Source organism: Oryx dammah, unplaced genomic scaffold, assembly GCF_014754425.2.
Source record: "Oryx dammah isolate SB20612 unplaced genomic scaffold, SCBI_Odam_1.1 HiC_scaffold_2, whole genome shotgun sequence".
NCBI lineage: Eukaryota > Metazoa > Chordata > Mammalia > Artiodactyla > Bovidae > Oryx > Oryx dammah.
Genome location: NW_024070186.1, coordinates 156636636 through 156660251, shown reverse-complemented (window position 1 = coordinate 156660251; position 23616 = coordinate 156636636). Strand labels below are relative to the sequence as shown.

At 38.4% G+C, this 23616-nt stretch overlaps 2 pseudogenes; both read right to left on the bottom strand.

Annotated features, from left to right (window-relative positions):
* The window catches only part of LOC120882208, a 933819-nt pseudogene that overhangs the window by 536147 nt on the left and 374056 nt on the right, over window positions 1–23616 (bottom strand).
* Window positions 19552–22200, bottom strand: LOC120859173 (annotated as a pseudogene).

Below are 23616 nucleotides of genomic sequence, written 5' to 3'. Positions count from 1 at the left end.
ATAGCTCGCCACAGACTCAGCTGTGAGAATTTTTCCTGGTGTTTGGAAACCTCTCTTTTTAAGAGTCTCTTCCCGGTACGGGATTCCCTTCCCGGGATGGAGCTCCCTCCCTACTTCCTTTGTCTCTTTTTTTGTCTTATTATATTTTTTCCTACCTGTTTTTGAAGCCACTGATCTGCTTTGCTGGGTGCCTGATGTCCTCTGCCAGCATTCAGAAGTTGTTTCGTGGAATTTACTCAGCATTGAAATGTTCTTTTGATGAATTTTTGAGGGAGAAAGTGGTCTCCCTGTCCTATTCCTCTGCCATCTTAGGACCGCCTGAACCCTGGGATTTCTTTGGAAGGAATGGTGCTGAAGCTGAAGCTCCAGTACTTTGGCCACGTCATGTGAAGAGTTGACTCATTGGAAAGGACTCTGATGCTGGGAGAGATTGGGGGCAGGAGGAGAAGGGGCGACCAAAGATGAGATAGCTGGATGGCATCATGGACTCGATGGACGTGAGTCTGAGTGAACTCTGGGAGATGGTGATGGACAGGGAGGCCTGGCGTGCTGCGATTCATGGGGTCGCAAAGAGACGGATGCGACTGAGACTGAACTGAACTGAACTGAAGTGAATAAAGAAAGAAGCAAATATATATATATATATATATATATATATATATATATATATATATATATTTGGTAATAGGTAAGATGAGAAACATTTTATAAGAACAAGATAGAGGTGAGCATTGGGTAAGGATTTGTGTAATTGGAAGCATGGAAAGAATTTCAGTTTGGTTTGAATTTAAATAGCCATATTAGCCCACCTCACCTTTTTTAAAGGATAAGTTATTTAAAAACGTGTATTTGAAGTGGGAGCAGTAGTAGCTACCCAAAGTGTTTGCTAAAAGTGTCTATATCCCAATGTGTGTTCCAGTTTTCTCCTTCTACCCTGGGTGGCTCTATCCAATATCAGCAACTTTGTCTGACTCAGGCTCCTTTCAGGTTTCTATTTCTTCTCAGACTGTGTGTGATTTCACGTGTAATCTTTAAGGCTGGAGTCTCTGTTTTATACAGTCCCCTAGCTCTCTGGAAAGGAATTCTCACTGATTTTAAAGTCATGTATGTATGGGGGATTACCTTCCCAGTTCTGGATCCCTGACCTGAGTAGCTCTCTTTGGGTCTCAGGTCCATTGACTCCTTTGGGAGACTCTCTGCAACTGGATCATCTCTTGTTTTGTCTGTTGCCTACTGAGCTATGGGGCATGACTATACCCTGTATCTATCACTTCTATTGGTCTTGTTGTGAATCCTGCTGTATATTTTTAGTAACAGAAGATCTGCTAGTCTTCAGGTCATTCTAATCAATAATGATTCTGTAAATACCTGTACATTTATTGTTTTCTTTGAGAGTTACATGGATTCAGTGTCCTTCTACTTCATCATGGCCACTTCACCCTGTATATCTGTCTGTCTCAAGTATTAGAGCTTGGCGAATTTATAAATGGTGTAACTTTTCATGAGTTCCTTTGGCATTTTTTCTTGTTCTATCACTTTTCCTTTAAAACTCAACTAAACATTGCTTTTGCTTGGAAGACTTCACTGATTCCAGTTTAATTGACATATTCCTATTCTGTGACCCTTTTGTCAATGTTCTAATAATATGATTTTTTACATTAGTTTGGGATAGTTTGATGTGTCATTGTGTTATCATATCACTGGAGATAGGAAACTATGCCTTTTTAACTTGGTCATCACAATGTCTGTGCGACATTAGACACAAATCAATACTTTATAAACTGTTTTATTTAAAAGATAAATAAAAAAGTTTAACTTATCATTCACTTAAAAGTTTTCCCATTTGTTCTGTAGGAAAACTGATTCTAATGTGTGAACTCAGCTCCTGTACAGACTTGCCAGATGCAAGGAACAAAATAAGTTATTTTATCTTCTTGGGCCTCATGCAGAATCCGAAGGAGCAGAAAATCCTTTTAGTGATGTCTTGCTCTTCTATATTTTGAACCTGCTGGGCAACCTACTCATTGTCATGATTATAACTGTCAACAGGACCCTGAACTCAGCAAAGTACATTTTTGTTGGCTAATAATTTTTAGATCTAATGTATTCCTTTTCTTCCTTAGGAAGCATCACCATGAACAAAGCTAGTGGAGGTGATTGAATTCTAGCTAAGCTATCTAAACTCTTAAAAGATGATGCTGTTAAAGTGTTGAACTCAATATGCCAGCAAATTTGGAAAACTCAATAGTAGCCACAGGTCTAGTAAAAAGTCAGTTTTCATTCCAGTCCCAAAGAAGGGCAAGCCAAAGAATGTTCAAGTTACGCTACCATTGTGCTCATCTATTGCACCCAAAATTTTGAGGACAGGATGCTCAAAATCCTTCAAGCTAGGCTATAGCTGTACATGAACCAAGAACTTCCAGATCCACATGGTGAGTTTTGAAGAGGCAGAGGAACCAGAGATTAAATTGCCAACATTTGTTGGATTATGGAGAAAGCAAGGGAGTTCAGGAAAACATCTTCTACCTCATTGACTATGCTAAAGTCTTTCACTGTGTGGATCACAAATTGTGGAAGATTCTTAAAGAGACAGAAATACCAGATGACCTTACCTATCTCCTGAGACACCTACCTGTGGGTCAAGAAGAAACAGCTAGCCTGGACATGAAACAACTGATTGGTTCAAAATAGGGAAAGGGGCACGACAAGGCTGTATATTGTCTCCCTACTGCTTTAACTTTTATATGCAGAATATATAATGCAAAATGCCAGGCTAGATGCCTCACAAACTGGAATCAATATTGCTGACAAAAATATCAACAACCTCAGATATGCAGATGATAACACTCTAATGGCAGAAAGTGAAGAGGAATTTAAAGATCTTGATAAAGGTGAAAGAGGAGAGTGAAAATGTTGGCTTGAAACTCAACATTCAAAAATCTAGAATCACAGCATCCAGTCCCATCATTTCATAGCAAATAGAAGAGGAAAAAGTAGAAGCAGTGACAGACTTTATTTTCTTGTACTCCAAATTCATTGCAGATTGTGACTGCAGTTATGAAATTAAAAGAAGCTTGCTTCTTGGAAGGAAAAGAATGACAACTTAGATAGTGTATTAAAAGGCAGAGACATCACTTTGCCAACAATGGTCTGTATAGTCAAAGCTATGGTTTTTCCAGGCATCATGTGTTGATGTTAGAGACAGACCATAAAGAAAGATGAGCACAGAAGAACTAATGCTTTTGAATTGTGGTGCTGGAGAACATTCTTGAGAGCCCCTTGAACAGAAATTATTTCAAACCAGTCAATCCTAAAGGAAATTAAGTCTGAATATTCATTTGAAAAACTGATGCTGAAGGTGAAGCTCCAATACTTTGGCCACCTAATGTGAAGAGCCGATTCATTGGAAGAGACCCTGATACTGGGAAAGGCTGACCACAAAAGGAGAAGGGAGTGGCAGAGGATGAGAAGGTTAGATAACATTGCACAGTCAGTGGACATGAATCTGAACAAACTCCAGGAAATAGTGGTGGAAAGAGGAGCCTGGCATGATGCCATCCATGAAGCCACAGAGAGTCAGACATGACTTAGTGATTGAACAATAGCAATGACAAATGAAATTTTTATAGAGTTGCTAGTTTCAAATACTATCCACTTTATTTTATTACCTTCTTATTATTTTTTTTAATCAGATTCTTATCTTTACCTTCATTCTATATACCAGTTAAACTATTTACTGCTGTATTCATTTTATTCAATTTCATTTGTCTTAAATATGAAATTTTAGTATAATATTTTAATTTGTTAAATAGAATTGTAGGTATGATGGTTAGTAATAAATACTAAATAAAAATCCATGCAAAATGAAATAATGTAGAATAAACCTTCTCCCATCCCAATTCAGATTCTCTCAGTCCTTCCAGATGGATTCACTATATTCTTTTCTTAAGATTCTTCAAGTAATAATCATAAATTTAAGCATGTTTTCACCTGTGCTTGGTTTATGTTTCAGTACATAAAATTTGCATTTTATTGCCTCAGCCTCTTGGTGATCTTTACATACTGATTTACATATATCTAACTCATTCTAGATTTCTTATCCTGCTTAACTTTGTTATGAGTCTGAATGACAATTGATGAATATGTTTATCTTCATGTTTTCCCCAGTGTTTTTCAGTGTCAAATTATTTTGCATTGAAGTTTTGAAATTTTGTACATATAAGTTCCTAGAATTAGCACTGAGTCAACTTTTGATGTATCTAAAATTTTGATGTTCATACTTATTACCAGCATGCCAATTCATCTGGGCATCTATTCCTAGGTTTTAGCTGATTTGTATTTCTTTTCTGTGAACTGCTTATGAATGAGTTTTATATGTTTTCTTGGATTGCTAATCTTTTCCATACTGATTTTGATGGTGTGTTCACTTTGACAATTTTTATTTCATATACATGGGACATCCTTGTGTCTTTAATTTCTTTCATCAATGTCATCTAGTTTTCAGTGTATGAATCTCCATTCCTTGGATACATTTATTCCTATGTATTTTATTCTTGTTGATGCTATTGTAAATGGGATTATTTAATTTAATAAATAATTAATTTCTGTTTTGGGTAGTTCATCATAAATATATGTAGATATGACATTTCAATATGTTGATTTTATACCCTGAAAAGTTGTTGGATTTGTTTTGTAGTTCTAAGAGTTTTGGTGTGATTATTTGCTTTTTATATATGTAAAGTGAAAGAAAGTGAAAGTAAAGTTGCTTAGTTGTGTCCGACTCTTTGTGACCCCGTGGACTGTGGCCTACCAGGCTCCTCCATCCATGGGATTCTCCAAGCAAGAATACTGGAGTGGGTTGCCATTTAAGACTAGGTCTACTCTGTACTCTTTTAAATATGGTTTCTTGTTCTTAGTATCATACACATCACATTTATTCATATTTATGTGTTAATCAAGAGTTTATTCATTTTATTGCTGAATAATATTCCATTTTATGGATGTATCACCATTCTCTATCTTTCTCTAAACTAAGGTACATTTTGACCGTTTCCAGCTATTTGCAATTATGATTAAAACTGCTCTAAATATTTACATAGAGTTTTATGAGAAAAGCAAACAAACCAGAAACAATATGCACTAATTATTTTCAAGACACTAGTTGGGAGAAATAAGAAACAATGATCAATAAGAGATGAGAGACCAGTTGAGTTCTAGGATTTTCCCATTTTACCTTTCAAAAGTTTCCATGTTGTGGTGCAGAGAAGGATATCTCAGAAAGATCCTGGTAGATTCACTGAGTTGAGGACAAGACTTTCAGAGTCTGAGGAGACCAAAGCACATAGAATTCTTAGGCTAGAACACTACAGAGGGCAGACCTATAGACCTGGGGTTGGGAGAGTGGAGTTGGAGAGTAAGAAAGAAAGATTGACCAAAGACCCAGAGCATTAGAGAGAGAGAATTCAGGAGAACTAAACAGCATACTCCTCAAGAATTTATCAGAGAACTGATCTGAGCTTGCATTTGAGGAAAATACCTGAGGCTGGGGAAAGATTTACCAGATGGATTAGAGAGAAGAGGGTTTGGTCCCCGCATGGGGCAGGAAGAAAGCCTGTTCTCACCAGCTGGAAAACATAGTTCACAGAGGCAGTGCTGTTGGTTGAATACTTAGAAAGACTTTGCCTCAGTAGTATTCGTGATTAGCGCTCACCTGAGCACTTCTGACGACCTGGCTCGAAACTATATCAAACAGAATTAAATATTTTTTTTTCTAATTGGGCCAAGCCTCCCTCACGCTGCAGCCTCAGCCTCCTCCTCATGCGGCAGCTGGTGCCTCCCCGGCCCTACAGGGCTTAAAAAATCTTAAAGAAAGCATCCAAAAAAAAAAAAAATCAAAATAACTAACATGTTCAGAACTTTGTATCTGCCATTGTGAGATATTAATCTTTATTTTCCTTTTGATGCCCTTGTTTCATTCTAAGAATTATGTTTGGTGCATAAAATGCATTAGGATGCATGTTAATTTTCTCTTTTCTTTAAAGGTGTTTATGTAAGATTGGTACTATACCTGGATTAGTTGTTATGCAGAATTGATTGATTACATTTACAAACAATGAAATTTTGGGGAGAAGAAAGGTAGGATTATAAGCTACTTAGGAATTAGATTATTCCAGTTTTTAATTACTTTTCTGTGTGTGTTTAGAAAGTTGTCTTTTCCATAGCAGACATCCATTTTCTTTCAGTTGGCAATTATGCTGTCATAAATTCATTTAAAATATAATTGCTATGAATTGTAGTCTGATAAACTCCTCTGTCACTGGAATTACTCCTACAAGAATACTGGAGTGGGTCGCCATTTCCTCCTCTAAGGCATCTTCCCTACCCAGAGATCGAACCCATATCTCCTTAGACTCCTGCATTGGCAGACAGGTTCTCTACTACTGAGTCACCTGGGAAGCCCAAAATGTCCATTTCTCCTCAATACACTCAAGATCTTCAGAGATAAGAAAAGTTAGAGACAATATCATGGTTTGGAGAAGCTGAAGACAATATGACAACTAAAAGTAATAATTCTGGAGAAGAAAAACAAAATTGTTATTGGGTTGGCCAAAAAATTTGTTTGGATTTTTCCATAACATCATACAGGAAAACCTGAACAAACTTTTTGGTCAATTTAGTAGTTTAAAAGTAAGATATTTGAATAAAGTCAGTATGGATTTTTGGTTAAAATTAATATATTAACATTATTGAATTAATTGTGACAAATGTAGCACATAATGTAACATGATAATGGGAAATTGTTCAGACTATGTAAGAAAAACAGACTGGTTCCAAATTGAGAAAAGAATATGTCAAGGCTGTATATTGTCACCCTGCTTATTTAGCTTATATACAGAATACATCATGAGAAACACTGGGCTGGATGAAGCAAAAGCTGGAATCAAGATTGCTGGGAGAAATATCAATCACCTCAGGTATGCAGATGACACTACCCTTTTATGGCAGAAAGTGAAGAACTAAACCACCACTTGATGAAAGTGAAAGACAAGAGTGAAAAAGTTAGCTTAAAGCTCAACATTCAGAAAACTAAGGTCATGTGTCCGGTTTCATCTCTTCATGGCAAATAGATGGGGAAACAATGGAAACAGTGAAAGATTTTATTTTCGGAGGCTCCAAAAGCACTGCAGATGGTGACTGCAGCCATGAAATTAAAAGACACTTACTCCTTGGAAGAAAAGCAATGACCAACTTAGAGAGCATATTAAAAAGCAGAGACATTACTTCGCCAACAAAGGTCCATCTAGTCAAGGCTATTGTTTTTCCAGGAGTCATGTATCGATGTGACTGTTGGACTATAAAGAAAGCTGAGTGCTAAAGACTTGATGCTTTTGAACTGTGATGTTGAAGACTCTTGAGAGTCCCTTGGACTACAAGGAGATTCAACCACTCAATTCTAAAAGAAATCACTCCTGAATATTCATTGGAAGGACTGATGCTGAAGCTGAAACTCCAACACTTTGGCCACCTAATGCAAAGAACTGACTCATTTGAAAAGACTCTGATACTGGAAAAGATTAAAGGCAGGAGCAGAAGGGGACTACAGAAGATGAGATGGTTGGATGGCATGACCAATTTGATGGACATGAGTTTGAGCAAGATCTGGTAGTTGGTGATGGACAGGGAAGACTGGTGTGCTGCAGTCCATGGGGTCGCAGAGTCAGACATGACTGAGTGAATTTGAACTGATATAAGAACTCTTTATATTATTTTTAGAATTTTTTTAATATAAGTGTGTTATAAAATATAAGGTTTATTAAAATATAAATAAAATAAAATAAGGTTTATTCCCAAAGCAGGTTCTCAGAATTTATCCATATTGTAACATGTCAGAAATTCCTACCTTTTAAATGTAGAATAATATTCCACTTTATGTAAACCACATTAAAAATTTTTTTTTCACATGTTGCTTACATGTTTTGGCTACTGTGACTAATGCTGCTATGAACAGGAATGTAGTTTTCAAGTACTCGCTTTAAATTTTTTTTTTTTTGATATATACCTAAAAGTAGAAATGCTGGATCTTTTTTTTTTTTTTCCTTCTTCAGAAATGTAACACTTTATTTTGCATTTTCATTGAGGTGCACATGGGTGATTAGTGATGTGGACATATTTTCATTGCTTATTGGCCAGATGAATCACAAAGTGGAATCAAGATTGCCGGGAGAAATATCAACAACCTCTGATATGCAGATGATACTAATTTAATGGCAGAAAGTAAAGAGGAAATAAAGAGCCTCTTTATAAAGTGAAAGAAGAGCATGAAAAAGCTGGTTTAAAACTCAACATTAAAAAAATAAAGATCATGGCATCCTGTCCTACTACTTCATGGCAAATGGATGGGGAAAATGTGGAAATGATGGCAGGTTTTATTTACTTGGGCTCTATAATCAATGAGGATTGTGACTGCAGCCAAGAAATCAAAAGACACTTGCTCCTTGGAAGAATAGCTATGACAAACCTAGACAGTGTATTAAAAAGCAGAGACATCACTTTGCTGACGAAAGTCCGTATCAGTTCAGTTGAGTCGCTCAGTCGTGTCCAACTCTTTGCGACCCCATGAATCACAGTACGCCAGGCCTCCCTGTCCATCACCAACACCCGGAGTTCACTCAGACTCACATCCATTGAGTCAGTGATGCCATCCAGCCATCTCATCCTCTGTCGTCCCCTTCTCCTCCTGCCCCCAATCCCTCCCAGCATCAAAGTCTTTTCCAATGGGTCAACTCTTCACATGAGGTGGCCAAATTACTGGAGTTTCAGCTTTAGCATCATTCCTTCCAAAGAAATTCCAGGACTGATCTCCTTCAGAATGGACTTGTTGGATCACCTTGCAGTCCAGGGGACTCTCAAGAGTCTTCCCCAACACCACATTCCAAAAGCATCAACTCTTCGGCACTCAGCCTTTTTCACAGTCCAACTCTCACATCCATACATGACTACTGGAAAAATCACAGCCTTTACTAGATGGACCTTAGTCGAGAAAGTAATGTCTCTGCTTTTGAAGATGCTATCTAGGTTGGTCATAACTTTTCTTCCAAGGAGTAAGTGTCTTTTAATTTCATGGCTACAGTCACCATCTGCAGTGATATAGTCAAAGCTAATTGGTTTTTTTCAGTAGTCGTGTACGGATGTGAGATTTGGACAATAAAGAAGGCTGAGCACTGAAGAATTGATGTTTTCAAACTATGGTGCTATAGAAGATTCTTGAAAGTCTCTTGGATAACAAGGAGATCAAACCAGTCATTTTTAAAGGAAATTAACCCTAAATATGCATTGGAAAGGCTGGTGCTGAAGCTGAAGCCACCTTTGGCCACCTGATGGGAGAGCTGACTTGTTGAAAAAGACCTTGATTCTGGGAAAGACTCAGGGCAAGAAGGGAAGTGTGTAATAGATGACAAGATGGTTGGATGGCATCACTGACTCAGTGGACATGAGTTGAGTAAATTCAGGAAGAGCATGAAGGACAGGGAAGTCTGGCATGCTGCACTTCATGGGTTCACAAAGAATATCTTGCTTGGATACACATCTATTCAAGTTCTTTGTCACCTTAAAAAAAGTAGGTATGATTGACAGAACATTGTGCGTATTAAAGGCACACACTGCTGATCTCTTTTATATTCAAATATGATTACCACCATGGTATTAGCTAACAGCACTAATAAGTCACATAACTGTACTTTTTTATGATGAGAATATTTAATATATAGTGCCTTGACTATTTGAAATATGTAATACAATATTGTTGACTATAATTTCTAAGCTGCATATGAGACCTCTAGAGCTATTTCATCTTCTAATTTCAAATTTATACTCTTTTGACTATCTTCTCTTCAATTACTCCAACCCCCAAATCCTGGTAACCACTAGTCTATTTTATGTATATGGCTTTTTCATATGTTACATAATGGTGATATATGACATGTCTTTCTCTGTCTACATTTTTCCACTTAGTATAAAGCTGTCACCCATGTTGTCATAAATGTGGGATTTTTTTCTTTTTCTCTTTCTCCACTATGGAGAACAGTATGGATAAGGAGGTTCAAAAAAAATAAATAAATAAAAATAAATCGGCCATATGATTTATTAATCCCACTCCTAGGCATATATCCTGGAAAAAAACATGTTTTGAAAGGATCCGTTCACCCCAATATTAACTTCAGCACTCTTTACAATAGCCAAGACATATAAATAACCGAAATGCCCATTGACAGATGAAGTTAAAAAAATCTGGTACTTATCATATTAATACAATAGAATATTAATCAGCTATTAAAAATAATGAAATATGATCATTTGTAGCATCATGAATGGTCCTGGCGGTTAAAATGCTAAAGGTGAAGTAAGTCAGGTAGACAAAGACAAATATTACATGATATTGCTTACATGTGGAACCTAAAAAAAAAAAAAAAAAGATACAAATGAATTTATTTACAAAACAGAAACAAACTTCAAAAAAAATTTATGCTTACCATGGAAAGAGTTGAAGGCAGGAATATATTGGGAGTATGGGATTGATGTGTAAACACTACTATATTTAAAATAACCAACAAGACCTACTGTCTACCAAGGGAACACTCCTTAATATTACATAATAATTTAATCGGAAAATAACTTGTTAAAGAAGAGATATCAGGTCAGGTCTGTCGCTCAGTCATATATGACTCTTTGCAACTCCTAGGACTGCAGAACGCCAGGCCTTCCTGTCCATCACCAACTCCCAAAGTTTACTCAAACTCATGTCCATTGAGTCAGTGATGCCATCTAACCATCTCATCCTCTATCCTCCCTTTCTCCGCCCACCTTCAATCATTACCAGCATCAGGGTCTTTTCAAATGAGTCAGTTCTTTGATCAGGTGGCCAAACTGTTGGGGTTTCAGTTTTAACATCAGTCCTTCCAATGAACACCCAGGACTGATCTCCTTTAGGATGGATTGTTTGGATCTCCTTGCAGTCCAAGGGACTGTCAAGAGTCTTCTCCAACACCACAGTCCAAAAGAATCAATTCCTTGGTACTCAGTTTTCTTTATAGTCCAACTCTCATATCCATACATGACTACTGGAAAAATCATAGCTTTGATTAAATGGTTACTTTCTTTGATTACTTTCTTGGAAAAGTACTGTCTCTGATTTTTAATATGCTCTCTAGGTTGGTCATAGCTTTTCGTCCAAAATAAATTATCTTCATTACCTCCACCATAGTTTGTCTCAGGTCAAATAACAGGGAGGAAACACAGTCCCACTGATCAAAAGAAAAGTGGATTAAAGATTTACTGAGCATGGCCCCAGCCATCAGAATAATACCCAGTTTTCCCCACAGTCCATCTCTCCCATCAGGAAGCTTTCATAAGTCTCTTATCCTTATCCATCAGAGGGCAGACAGAATAAAAACTACAGTCGCAGAAAACTAATCAAACTGATCACATGGACTGCAGAGTTGTCTAGCCCAATGAAACGATGAGCCATGCGGAGTAGAGCATCCAAGGTGGATGAGTCATGGTGGAGAGTTCTGACAAAAGTGGTCCACTGGAGAAAGGAATTGTAAACCACTTCAGTATCCTTGCCTTGAGAACCCCAAGAACAGAATGAAAAGGCATAAAGATAAGACACTGAAAGATGAACTCCCCAGATTGGTAGATGCCCACTATGCTACTAAAGAGTGGAGAAATAACTCCAGAAAGAATGAAGAGACAGAACCAAAGCAAAAACAGTGCCCAGTTGTGGATGTAATTGGTGATGGAAGTAAAGTTTGATGCTGTAAAGAACAATACTACATAGGAACCTGTAATGATAGGTCAATGAATCCAGGTAAATTAGAAGTGGTCAAATCAGAGATGTTAAGAGTGAATATCAATATTTTAGGAATCAGTGAAATAAAATGGACTGGAATGGGCAAATTTAATTCAGATGCTCATTATATCCACTACTGTGGGCAAGAATCTCTTAAAAGAAATAGAGTAGCCCTCATAGTTAACAAGAGTCCAAAATGCAGTAATTGGGTGCAGTCTCAAAAGTGTCAGAATAATCTCTGTTTATTTCCAAGGCAGCCATTCAATATCACAGTAATCCAAGTCTGTGCTGAAGAAACTGAAGTTGAACGGTTCTATGAGTACCTACAAGCCCTTCTACAACTAACATTCCTAAAAAAGATGGCCTTTTCATCATAGGGGACTAGAATGCAAAAGCAGGAAGTCAAGAGATACCTGGAGTAACAGGCAAATTTGACCCTGAAGTACAGAATGAAGGCGAGCAAAGGGTAATAAAGTTTTGCCAAGAGAACACAATGATCATAGCAAGCACTCTCTTCCAACAACACAAGAAAAGACTCTACACATGGACATCACCAGATGGCCAATAGAAAAATCATATTGATTATATTCTTTGCAGCCAAAGATGGAGAAGCTGTATACAATCAGCAAAAACAAGACCAGGAGCTGACTGTAGCTCAGATCATGAACTCTTCATTGCCAAATTCAGACTTAAATTGAAAAAAGTAGGGAAAACCACGAAACCATTCAGGTATGAACTAAATCAAATCCTTTGCAATGTATAGTGGATATAATGGTCATCTGATTTAAATTCACCTATTCCAGTCCATTTGATTTCATTGATTCCTAAAATGTTGATGTTCACTCTTGCCATCTCCTGTTTGACCGCTTCTAATTTACCTTGATTCGTCAACCTATTTCAGGTTACTATGCAATATTGTTCTTTACAGCATGGGACTTTACTTCCATCACCTGTCACACCCACAATTGGGCAGTGTTTTTGCTTTCGTTCCGTCTCTTCATTCTTTCTGAAGTTATTTCTACGCCCTTCAGCAGCATGGTGGACATCTGCCAACCTTGGGAGTTCATTTTTCAGTGTTCTATCTTTTTGCCTTTTTATACTGTTCCTGGGGTTCTCAAGGCAAGGATACTGAAGTGGCTTGCCATTCCCTTCCCCAGTGGACTACGTTTTGTCAGAACTCTCCACCATGACCCGTCCATCTTGGGTGGTCCTACATGGCATGATTCACAGTTTCATGAACTAGACAAAGCTGTGGTCAATGTGATCAGTTTGATTAGTTTTCTGCGACTGTGGTTTTCATTCTGACTGCCCTCTGATGAATAAGGATAAGAGGCTTATGAAACTTCTTGATGGGAGAGACTGACTGTGTGGAAACTGGGTATTGTTCTGATAGGTGGGGCCATGCTCATTAAATCTTTAATTCAATTTTCTTTTGATTAGCAGGTCTGTGCTTCCTTGTTGTTGTTTGACCTGAGACATACTATGGTGAAGGTAATGAAGATAATTGCTTTTTTGAAGAAAAGCTATGACCAACCTAGAGAGCATATTAAAAAGCAGAGACAGTACTTTTCAAAAAAAACTTCCACCTAATCCAAGCCAAGATTTTTTCCAGTAGTCATGTATGGATATGATAGGTGGACTATAAACAAAGCTGAGCACTGAAGAATGATGCTTTTGAACTGTGGTGTTGGAGAAGACTCTTGAGAGTCCCTTGGGCTGCAAGGAGATGAAACCAGTTTATCCTCAAGGAAATCATTCCTGAATATTCTTTGGAAGGACTGATGCTGATGCTAAAACTATAATACTTTGCCACCAGATGCAAAGAACTGACTCATTTGAAAAGACCCTGATGTTGGGAAAGATTGAAGACAGGAGGAGAAGGGGACGACCATGGGTGAGATGGTTGAATGTCATCATAGACTCGATGCACATGTTTTGAGCAAGATCAGGATGTTCATAATGGACAGGGAAGCCTGGCATGCTGCATTCCATGGAATCACAAAGAGTCAGATATGACTGAGTGACTGAACTGACTGACCCCATAGAGGTTAAATGGACCTTTACTTTTATATTAAAGCAATTTCAAATCTCATTGTTACAGTCAATATAATATCATCAACTGTGATATATAAAAATGAGTCAGAAAAATTGTGTAATTTATTCATAAATAATGAGCTAATATATAATTGTTCGTGTATGGTATATGTAATAATATCCCAAATTTGGCATTGGAATATGGAATGAAGCAGGGCAAAGGTTAATAGAGTTTTGCCAAGAGAACACACAGGTCACAGCAAACACCCTCTTCCAACAACACAAGAAAAGGCTCTACATATGGAAATCACCAGATGGTCAACTCGAAATCAGATTGATTATATTCTTTGCAGCCAAAGATGGAGAAGCTCTATACAGTCAGCAAAAACAAGACCGGGAGCTGACTGTGACTCAGACCATGAGTTCCTTATTGTCAAATTGAGACTTAAGTTGGAGAAAGTAGGGAAAACCACTAGATCATTCAAGTATGACCTAAATCAAATCCCTTATGATTATACAGTGGAAGTGAGAAATAGACTTAAAGGACTAGATCTGATAGAGTGCCTGATGAACTATAAATGGAGGTTTGTGACATTGTACAGGAGACAGGGATCAAGACCATCCTCATGGAAAAGAAATGCAAAAAAAAAAAAAAGCCAAATGGCTGTCTGAGGAGGCCTTACAAATAGCTGTGAAAAGAAGAGAAGTGAAAAACAAAGGAGAAAAGGAAAGATATAAGAATCTGAATGTAGAGTTCTGAAAAAGAGCAGGAGAGATAAGAAAGCCTTCCTCAGTGATCAATGCAAAGAAATAGAGGAAAACAACAGAATTGGAAAGACTAGAGATCTCTTCAAGAAAATTAGAGACACCAAGGAACATTTCATGCAAAGATGGGTTTGATAAAGGAAAGAAATGGTATGGACCTAATAGAAGCAGAAGATATTAAGACGAGGTGGCAAGAATACACATAAAAACTGTACAAAAAAATCTTCACGGCCAAGATAATCACTCACTATGATCACTCACCTAGAGCCAGACATCCTGGAATGTGAAGTCAAGTGTGCCTTAGAAAGCATCACTATGAACAAAGCTAGTGGAGATGATGGATTCTAGTTGAGCTATTTCAAATCCTGAAAGATGATGCTGTCAAAGTTCTGCACTCAATATGCCAGCAAATTTGGAAAACTCAGCAGTCTCCACAAGACTGGAGAAGGTCAGTTTTCATTCCAATCCCAAAGAAAGACTCAAACTACCGCACAATTGCACTCATCTCACACTCTAGTAAGTTCAGTTCAGTTCAGTCGCTCAGTCGTGTCCGACTATTTGCAACGCCATGAATCGCAGAACACCAGGCCTTCCTGTGCATCACCAACGCCCGAAGTTCACTCAGACTCACGCTCATCAAGTCAGTGATGCCATCCAGCCATTGCATCCTCTGTCGTCCCCTTCTCCTCCTGCCCCCAATCCCTCCCAGCATCAAAGTCTTTTCCAATCAGTAAACTCTTCGCATGAGGTGGCCAAAGTACTGGAGTTTCAGCTTTATCATCATTCCTTCCAAAGAAATCCCAGGGTTGATCTCCTTCAGAATGGACTGTTGGATCTCCTTGCAGTCAAAGGGACTCTCAAGAGTTTTCTCCAACACGACAGTTCAAAAGCATCAATTCCTCGGCGCTCAGACCTCTTCACAGTCCAACTCTCACATCCATTCATGACTACTGGAAAAACCATAGCCTTGACTAGATGGACGTTAATTGCAAAGTAATATCTCTGCTTTTGAATATGCTATCTAGGTTGGTCACAACTTTTCTTCCAAGAAGTAAGCGTCTTTTAATTTCATGGCTGCAATCACCATCTGCAGTGATTTTGGAGCTCAAAAAAATAAAGTCTGACACTGTTTCCACTGTTTCTCCATCATTGCCCATGAAGTGATGGGACTGGATGCCATGATGTTTGTTTTCTGAATGTTGAGCTTTAAGCCAACTTTTTCACTCTCCTCTTTCACTTTCATCAAGAGGCTTTTAGTTCCTCTTCACTTTCTGCCATAAGGGTGGTGTTATCTGCATATCTGAGGTTATTGATATTTCTCCTGGCAATCTTGATTTCAGCTTGTGTTTCTTCCAGTCCAGGGTTTCTCATGATGTACTCTGAATATAAGTTAAATAATCAGGGGGATAACAAAGAAAAAAAAAATCAGGGGGACAATATATAGCCTTGACGTCCTCCTTTTCCTCTTTCGAACCAGTCTGTTGGTCCATGTCCAGTTCTAACTGTTGCTTCCTGACCTGCATACAGATTTTTCAAGAGGCAGGTCAGGTGGTCTGGTATTCCCATCTCTTTCAGAATTTTTCACAGTGCTTTGTGATCCACTCAGTCAAAGGCTTTGGCATAGTCAATAAAGCAGAAATAGATGTTTTTCTGAAACTCTCTTGCTTTTTCCATGATCCAGCGAATGTTGGCAATTTGATCTCTGGTTCCTCTGCCTTTTCTAAAACCAGCTTGTACATCAGGAATTTCATGGTTCACGTATTGCTGAAGCCTGGCTTGGAGAATTTTGAACATTACTTTGCTAGCGTGTGAGATGAGTGCAATTGTGCGGTAGTTTGAGCATTCTTTGGCATTGCCTGTTTTTGGGATTGGAATGAAAACCGACATTTTCCAGTCCTGTTGCCACTGCTGAGTTTTCCAAATTTGCTGGCATATTGAGTGCAGAACTTTGACAGCATCATCTTTCAGGATTTGAAATAGCTCAACTGGAAAGCCATCACCTCCACTAGCTTTGTTCACAGTGATGCTTTCTAAGGCCCATTCACATTCCATCTTGGGATGGTCTTGATCCCTGTCTCCTGTACAATGTCATGTCTAGTCACATTCCAGGATGTCTGGCTCTAGATGAGTGATCACACCATTGTGATTATCTGGGTCATGAAGATCTTTTTTGTACAGTTCTTCTGTATATTCTTGCCACCTCTTCTTAATATCTTCTGCTTCTGTTAGGTCCATACCATTTCTGTCCTTTATCAAGCCCATCTTTGCATGAAATATTCCCTTGATATCTCTAATTTTCTTGAAGAGATCTCTAGTCTTTCCCATTCTGTTGTTTTCCTCTATTTCTTTGCATTGATGGCTGAAGAAGGCTTTCTTGTCTCTTCTTGCTATTCTTTGGAACTCTGCATTCAGATGCTTATATCTTTCCTTTTCTCCTTTGCTTTTTGCTTCTCTTCTTTTCACAGTTATTTGTAAGACCTCCCCAGACAGCCATTTTGCTTTTTTGCATTTCTTTTCCATGGGGATGGTCTTGATCCTTGTCTCCTGTACAATGTCATGAACCTCATTCCACTCTAGTAAAGTAATGCTCAAAATTCTCCAAGCCAGGCTTCAGCAATACGTGAACTGTGAACTTCCAGATGTTCAAACTGGTTTTAGAAAAGGCAGAGGAACCAGAGAGCAAATGGCCAAAAGCTGCTGGATCATGGAAAAAGCAAGAGAGTTCAGAAAAGCATCTATGTCTGCTGTATTGACTATGCCAAAGCCTTTGACTGTGTGGATCACAAAGCACTGTGAAAAATTCTGAAGGAGATGTGAATACCAGACCACCTGACCTGCTTCTTGAGAAACCTATATGCAGGTCAGGAAGCAACAGTTAGAACTGGACATGGAACAGGAGACTGGTTTGAAAGAGGAAAAGGAGTACGTCAAGGCTGTATATTGTCACCCTGATTATTTAACTTATATGTGGAGTATATCATGAGAAATGCTGGGCTGGAAGAAGCGCAAGCTGAAATCAAGATTGCTGGGAGAAATATCAATAACGTCAGATATGCAGATATCAACACCCTTATGGCAGAAAGTGAAGAGGAATTAAAAAGCCTGTTGATGAATGTGAAAGAAGAGATTCAGAAGTTTCGCTTAAAGCTCAACATTCAAAAAACTAATATCATGGTATCCAGTCCTATCACTTCATGGGAAATAGATAGGGAAAAAGTGTCAGACTTTATTTTTTTTGGGGGGGGGGTCCAAAATCACTGCAGATGGTGACTGCAGCCATGAAATTAAAAGAAACTTACTGCTTGGAAGGAAAGTTATGACCAACCTAGATAGCATATTCAAAAGCAGAGACATTACTTTGTCAACAAAGGTCCGTCTAGTCAAGGCTATTGTTTTCCCAGTAGTCATGTATGGATGTGAGAGTTGGACTGTGAAGAAAGCTGAGCGCTGAAGAATTGATGCTTTTGAATTGCGGTGTTGGGGAAGACTTGAGGGTCCCTTGGACTGCAAGGAGATTCAACCAATACATTCTAAAGGAGATCAGTCCTGGTTGTTCTTTGGAAGGACTGAGGCTGAAGCTGAAATTCCAATGCTTTGGCCACCTGATGCAAAGAGCTGAATCATTGGAAAAGACTCTGATGCTGGGAGGGATTGAGGGCAAGTGGAGAAGGGGACGACAGAGAATGAGATGGCTGGATGGCATCACTGACTCGATGGACATGAGTTTGAGTGAACTCCAGAATTTGGTGATGGACAGGGAGGCCAGGACTGCTGCAGTTCATGGGGTTGCAATGAGTTGGACGCGACTGAGTGACTGAACTGAACTGAACTGAACTGAATATATAATATAATATACAGGGCTTCCCTGGTGGCTCAAATGGTAAAGAATCTGTGTGCAATGCGGAAGACCCTGGCCAATTTCCTGGAGGTGGAAATGACTAACGACTTCAATATTCTTGCCTGGAGAATTCCATGGACAGGGGAGCCTGGCAGTCTACAATCCATGGAGTCAGAAATGGTAGGACACAACACAGACATACATATATGTCTGTGTGAGACTTCCCTGGTGGCTCAGACAGTAAAGCGTCTGCTTGCAATGCAGGAGAGCCCGGTTTGACCCCTGGGTTGGGAAAATCGCCTGGAGAAGGAAATGGCAACCCACTCCAGGTACTCTTGCCTGGAAACTTTCATGGACAGAGGCACTTGGTAGCTACAGTAGATGGGGTCACAAAGAATCGGACACGACTGAGCGACTTCACTTTCACTTTCACTTTCATAGCATATATACTATATTATACTTTATTTATTAATGTCTTTGTGATTCCATGGACTATACAGTCCATAGATTTCCCAGGCCAGAATGCCTGAGTGGTTAGCCTATTCCTTTCTCCGGGTGATCTTTCCAACATAGGATTCAAACTTATGAATCTGCATTGTGGGCAGAGTCTTTACCGCTGAGCTACCAGGGAAGCCCATATACACATATATGTGTACACACACACACACACACACACACACACACACTTCATTTTTCTGGTTTGGAAGTTCGTTTTTTTCAATTTGTTTCCTACTTATAAAAAGGAGATAATAGCAGTTTCTACCTCTCTGGATTGTTATGGAGATTACTCTCAATACCAATACATTTTATATTTATTTAATTTTTTATTAGAATGAATGCTTGTGAATCTCTATACATTGTTGAATTTGGTAATATGCAAGAATATTCCAAATGTTTACCATTGCCTAAATACTTATTTCTTGCCATCATTTCTTCTGTCACTGTAGAATTTATGATTATAATGCTCAACTATTTTCTTTATATCATAAGTATTCATTTATAAGATTATTGACAATGCATTTTGACCCTTGCTGCCATTGAATACATGTTAGGTTCCAATCACATTTTATGATTCATCTGAAATAGCTTTCTTACTATTCAGTTTCTTAATAGTGTTTTTCATCTGAGCAATTGTCAAAGTATAGATTAAAAGATTTAACATGGGAGTTATCATAGTGTAGAACACAGCCACTGCTTTATCAGTAGGTAAAGTAGTTGCTGGTCTCAAGTATACAAATATGCAGGGCACAAAAAATAGGACCACCACTGTTGTATGGGAGACACATGTGGAGAGAGCTTTTTGCCTTGCCTCCAAGCTCTGGGACCTGAAGGAGTGCAGAATGACCACGTAGGAGCCAATCAAGAGAAGGAAGTTTAACAGACAGAGGAAACCACTGTTGACAGCAACAAAGAGCCCTAGAGTATTAGTACAGGCAAGATTGAGCAAAGGATTCAAGTCACACATAAAGTGATCTATGATATTAGGGCCACAGAAAGGTAATCTGAAGATGAAGATGATCTGTATGAATCTATGAAGAAAGCCTGCTACTCATGACACTCCCATTAACAGATGACATACTCGATGAGTCATGATGCTTGTATAGTGCAAGGGGCTTGCAGATGGCCATATAGTGGCCACAGGTCATCACAGTAAGCAGGATGACTTCAACATCTCCAAAGAAATGTTCCCCAAAATTTGGGTCATGTACGCATTAAATACAATGGTCTTCTTTTCATGGAGTGAATCTACTAAGAGTTTAGGGGTATTGACAGAGGAATCATTTCAGTTCAGTTCAGTTCAGTCGCTCAGTCATGTCCGACTCTTTGCAACCCCATGAAACTACAGCATGCCAGCCCTCCCTGTCCATCACCACCTGCTGGAGTCCACCCAAACCCATGCCCATAGAGAAGGTGATACCATCCAACCATCTCATCCTCTGCATTCTACTTCTCTTCCTGCCCTCAATCTTTCCCAGCATCAGGGTCTTTTCAAATGAGTCAGCTCTTCACATCAGGTGGCCAAAGAATTGGAGTTTCAGCTTCAACATCAGTCCTTCCAATGAACACCCAGGACTGATCTCCTTTAGGATGGACTGGTTGGATCTCCTCACAATCCAAGGGACTCTCAAGAGTCTTCTCCAACACCACAGTTCAAAAGCATCAATTCTTCAGCATTCAGCTTTGTTTATAGTCCAACACTCACATCCATACATGACCACTGGAAAAATCATAGCCTTGACTAGATGGGCCTTTGTTGATGAAGTAATGTTTCTGCTTTTTAATATGCTATCTAGGTTGGTCATCACTTTTCTTCCAAGGAGTAAGAGTCTTTTAATTTCATGGCTGCAGTCACCATCTGCAGTGATTTTGGAGCCCCCCAAAATAAAGTCTGACACTGTTTCCACTGTTTCCCCATCTATTTCCCATGAAGTGATGGGACCAGACACCATGATCTTCATTTTCTGAATGGTGAGCTTTAAGCCAACTTTTTCACTCTCCTCTTTCACTTTCATCAAGAAGCTTTTTAGTTCCTCTTCACTTTCTGCCATAAGGGTGGTGTCATCTGCATTTTTGACATTATTGGTATTTCTCCCGGCAACCTTGAATCCAGCTTGTGCCTCTTCCAGCCCAGCGTTTTTCATGATGTACTCTGCATATAAGTTAAATAAGCAGGTTGACAGTATACAGCCTTGATGTACTCCTTTTCCTATTTGGAAGCAGTCTGTTGATTCATGTCCAGTTCTGTTTCATCCTCACCTGCATGCAGGTTTCTCAAGAGGCAGGTCAGGTGGTCTGGTATTCCCATCTGTTTCAAAATTTCCCACAGTTTATTGTGATCCACAGTCAAAGGCTTTGGCATAGTCAATAAAGCAGAAATAGATTTTTTTTGGGGGGGGAAATGTCTTGGTTTTTGATGATCCAGCAGATGTTGGCAATTTGATCTCTGGTTCTCTCAAAGCTGCAGACTGAACCTTTGTAGGATTCCAATTCCAATCTTCAAGCCAGCTGAAAATGAATGGAAAAGCATATTCCCTCTCTGGATTCCAGGCTCTCAGGATCTATAAACAATACGACTGAGCGACTATGCCCAGCACAGCATAAATATACATATATAACTGAATCAAGGTCAGGGGCAGTGACGGAGAGGAGATACCCCTTGTCCAAGGTAAGGAGCAGTGGCTGTGCTTCGCTGGGACAGCTGTGAAGAGATACCCCGTGTCCAAGGTAAGAGAAACCCAAGTAAGGTGGTAGGCACTGAGAGACAGCATCAGAAGGCAGGCAGAATGGAAACACAATCACAGACTACTAGCCAATCTGATCACACGGACCACAGCCTTGTCTAACTCAATGAAACTAAGCCATGCCATGTGGGGTCATCCAAGATGGATGGGATATGTTGGAGAGGTCTGACAGAATGTGGTCCACTGGAGAAGGGAATGGCAAACCACTTCAGTATTCTTGCCTTGAGAACCACATGAACAATATGAAAAGTCAGAGGAATAGCAAGCATCAATAAAGGAGAGATAGGCCAGGAAATAGTACATAGGGGACTCCAATAATGAACTGGCAGTGATGGTGACGACAATGAGCACATTTGCTACCACAGACACAATATAGATGACTAAAAACCCAATAAATATGATTTTCTGCTTTTTTGATTTTCTGTGAGCCCCAGTAGAATAAATTCTATAACATTATTCTTATTCTCCATATATTTAATGGTATACATAGTAACATTACTTGAGAAAAAATCATTTTTTCTTAAATTGAACCTTGCAGTTATTAAAATAATAAGTTATATATCTCTAGACTCTACTGAAATGTGAACACTTATGAGATTTTCTTTTTTAATTTTTCAGATAGGAAAAATTGTTTTATTTCCTCAAAAATTATTCACATTACCTTTTGGAGTATGGTGATGTTTATAGACATGAAGAACTTAGTAAACATGGGCAGGGGATTCTGTCTGCACACTTAATCATGTGAGATGCCTCAGAGCCCAACATGAATCAGATGATCTCAGATATAGTGACAGCAAAGTCTGAAAAGTGTAGAAGATGGATGTAAAGGCTATAAATGCAAGCTAAGGATCTTGGTTTTTTTCTTTATTCTTGGTTAATGAGAAACCAGGAAAAGTAGTTGAGAATTTGAATGTGGGATGAAGAAGGATTTGAGAAAGAGGGGATTTTAGATATATATCTAGTAAATATATTTGTATCACTTAGGTAAGGTGTACTAAGCGTCTGTAAGGTGATGAAAGATAAATAATTTCCAGTGTCAGACTATTTATAGTAATTGAAAGTATAGCAGGATATTCATGATGGAAAGGTAATAAAGTAATACAGGAGCTACTATAATCAAATGACAAACATTTTGCCTAAATCCAATAACTTTATGATAGCTAATAAATATACTTTTAATGATTTATTGAAATCACCATAACAAGATAGTAAACTTTGTAGATGCTATTATTTCATTCATTTAGTACATGAGGAACAATCTCAAAGAAAAATGTTGGCAATAATGTTAACTGTCATATTACCAAAAATTTAATCAACCCTTAATTATGCTCCAAGTGATTTTTAGAAGGTTTTTTAAAAAATTCTCATTATGAACCTATGAAATGATTGATATTATAATGTATGCTTATTTTATACATTAGGAAATAGAAACAGAGAAATTAAGGATCTTACTCAAGATCAAGCCAAGATTAGATTATACATCTTATCTTCTTTTTCTTCCAAATTTTTCACACACACTCTGTAGTGTGATGTTATAGCAAGCAATATTAAACAAATAAACTCCTTTTGATATGAACATAATAATTATAACTATTTTAATATTGCCTCAGAGGCAAGTATATTTGAAACTATTTAATCAACAGATACCGAAATACACATAAACACACTTACACACTATATTATAATACTCAAATATTAATAAACTAACTATAATTAATAACTATGCTTCACTGAAGGTTCTTTTTATCTTTGTTCCTCTCTCACCCCATTTCTTGTCTCCCCAGTTCCCTTGCAAAGCATGATCCCACAGACTCCTCTTGAAAAGTTGTAAATAAGAATCCTGCCGGTGAGATATATTGTCTTGAGAATCAGGAAGACCAGATTAGAAT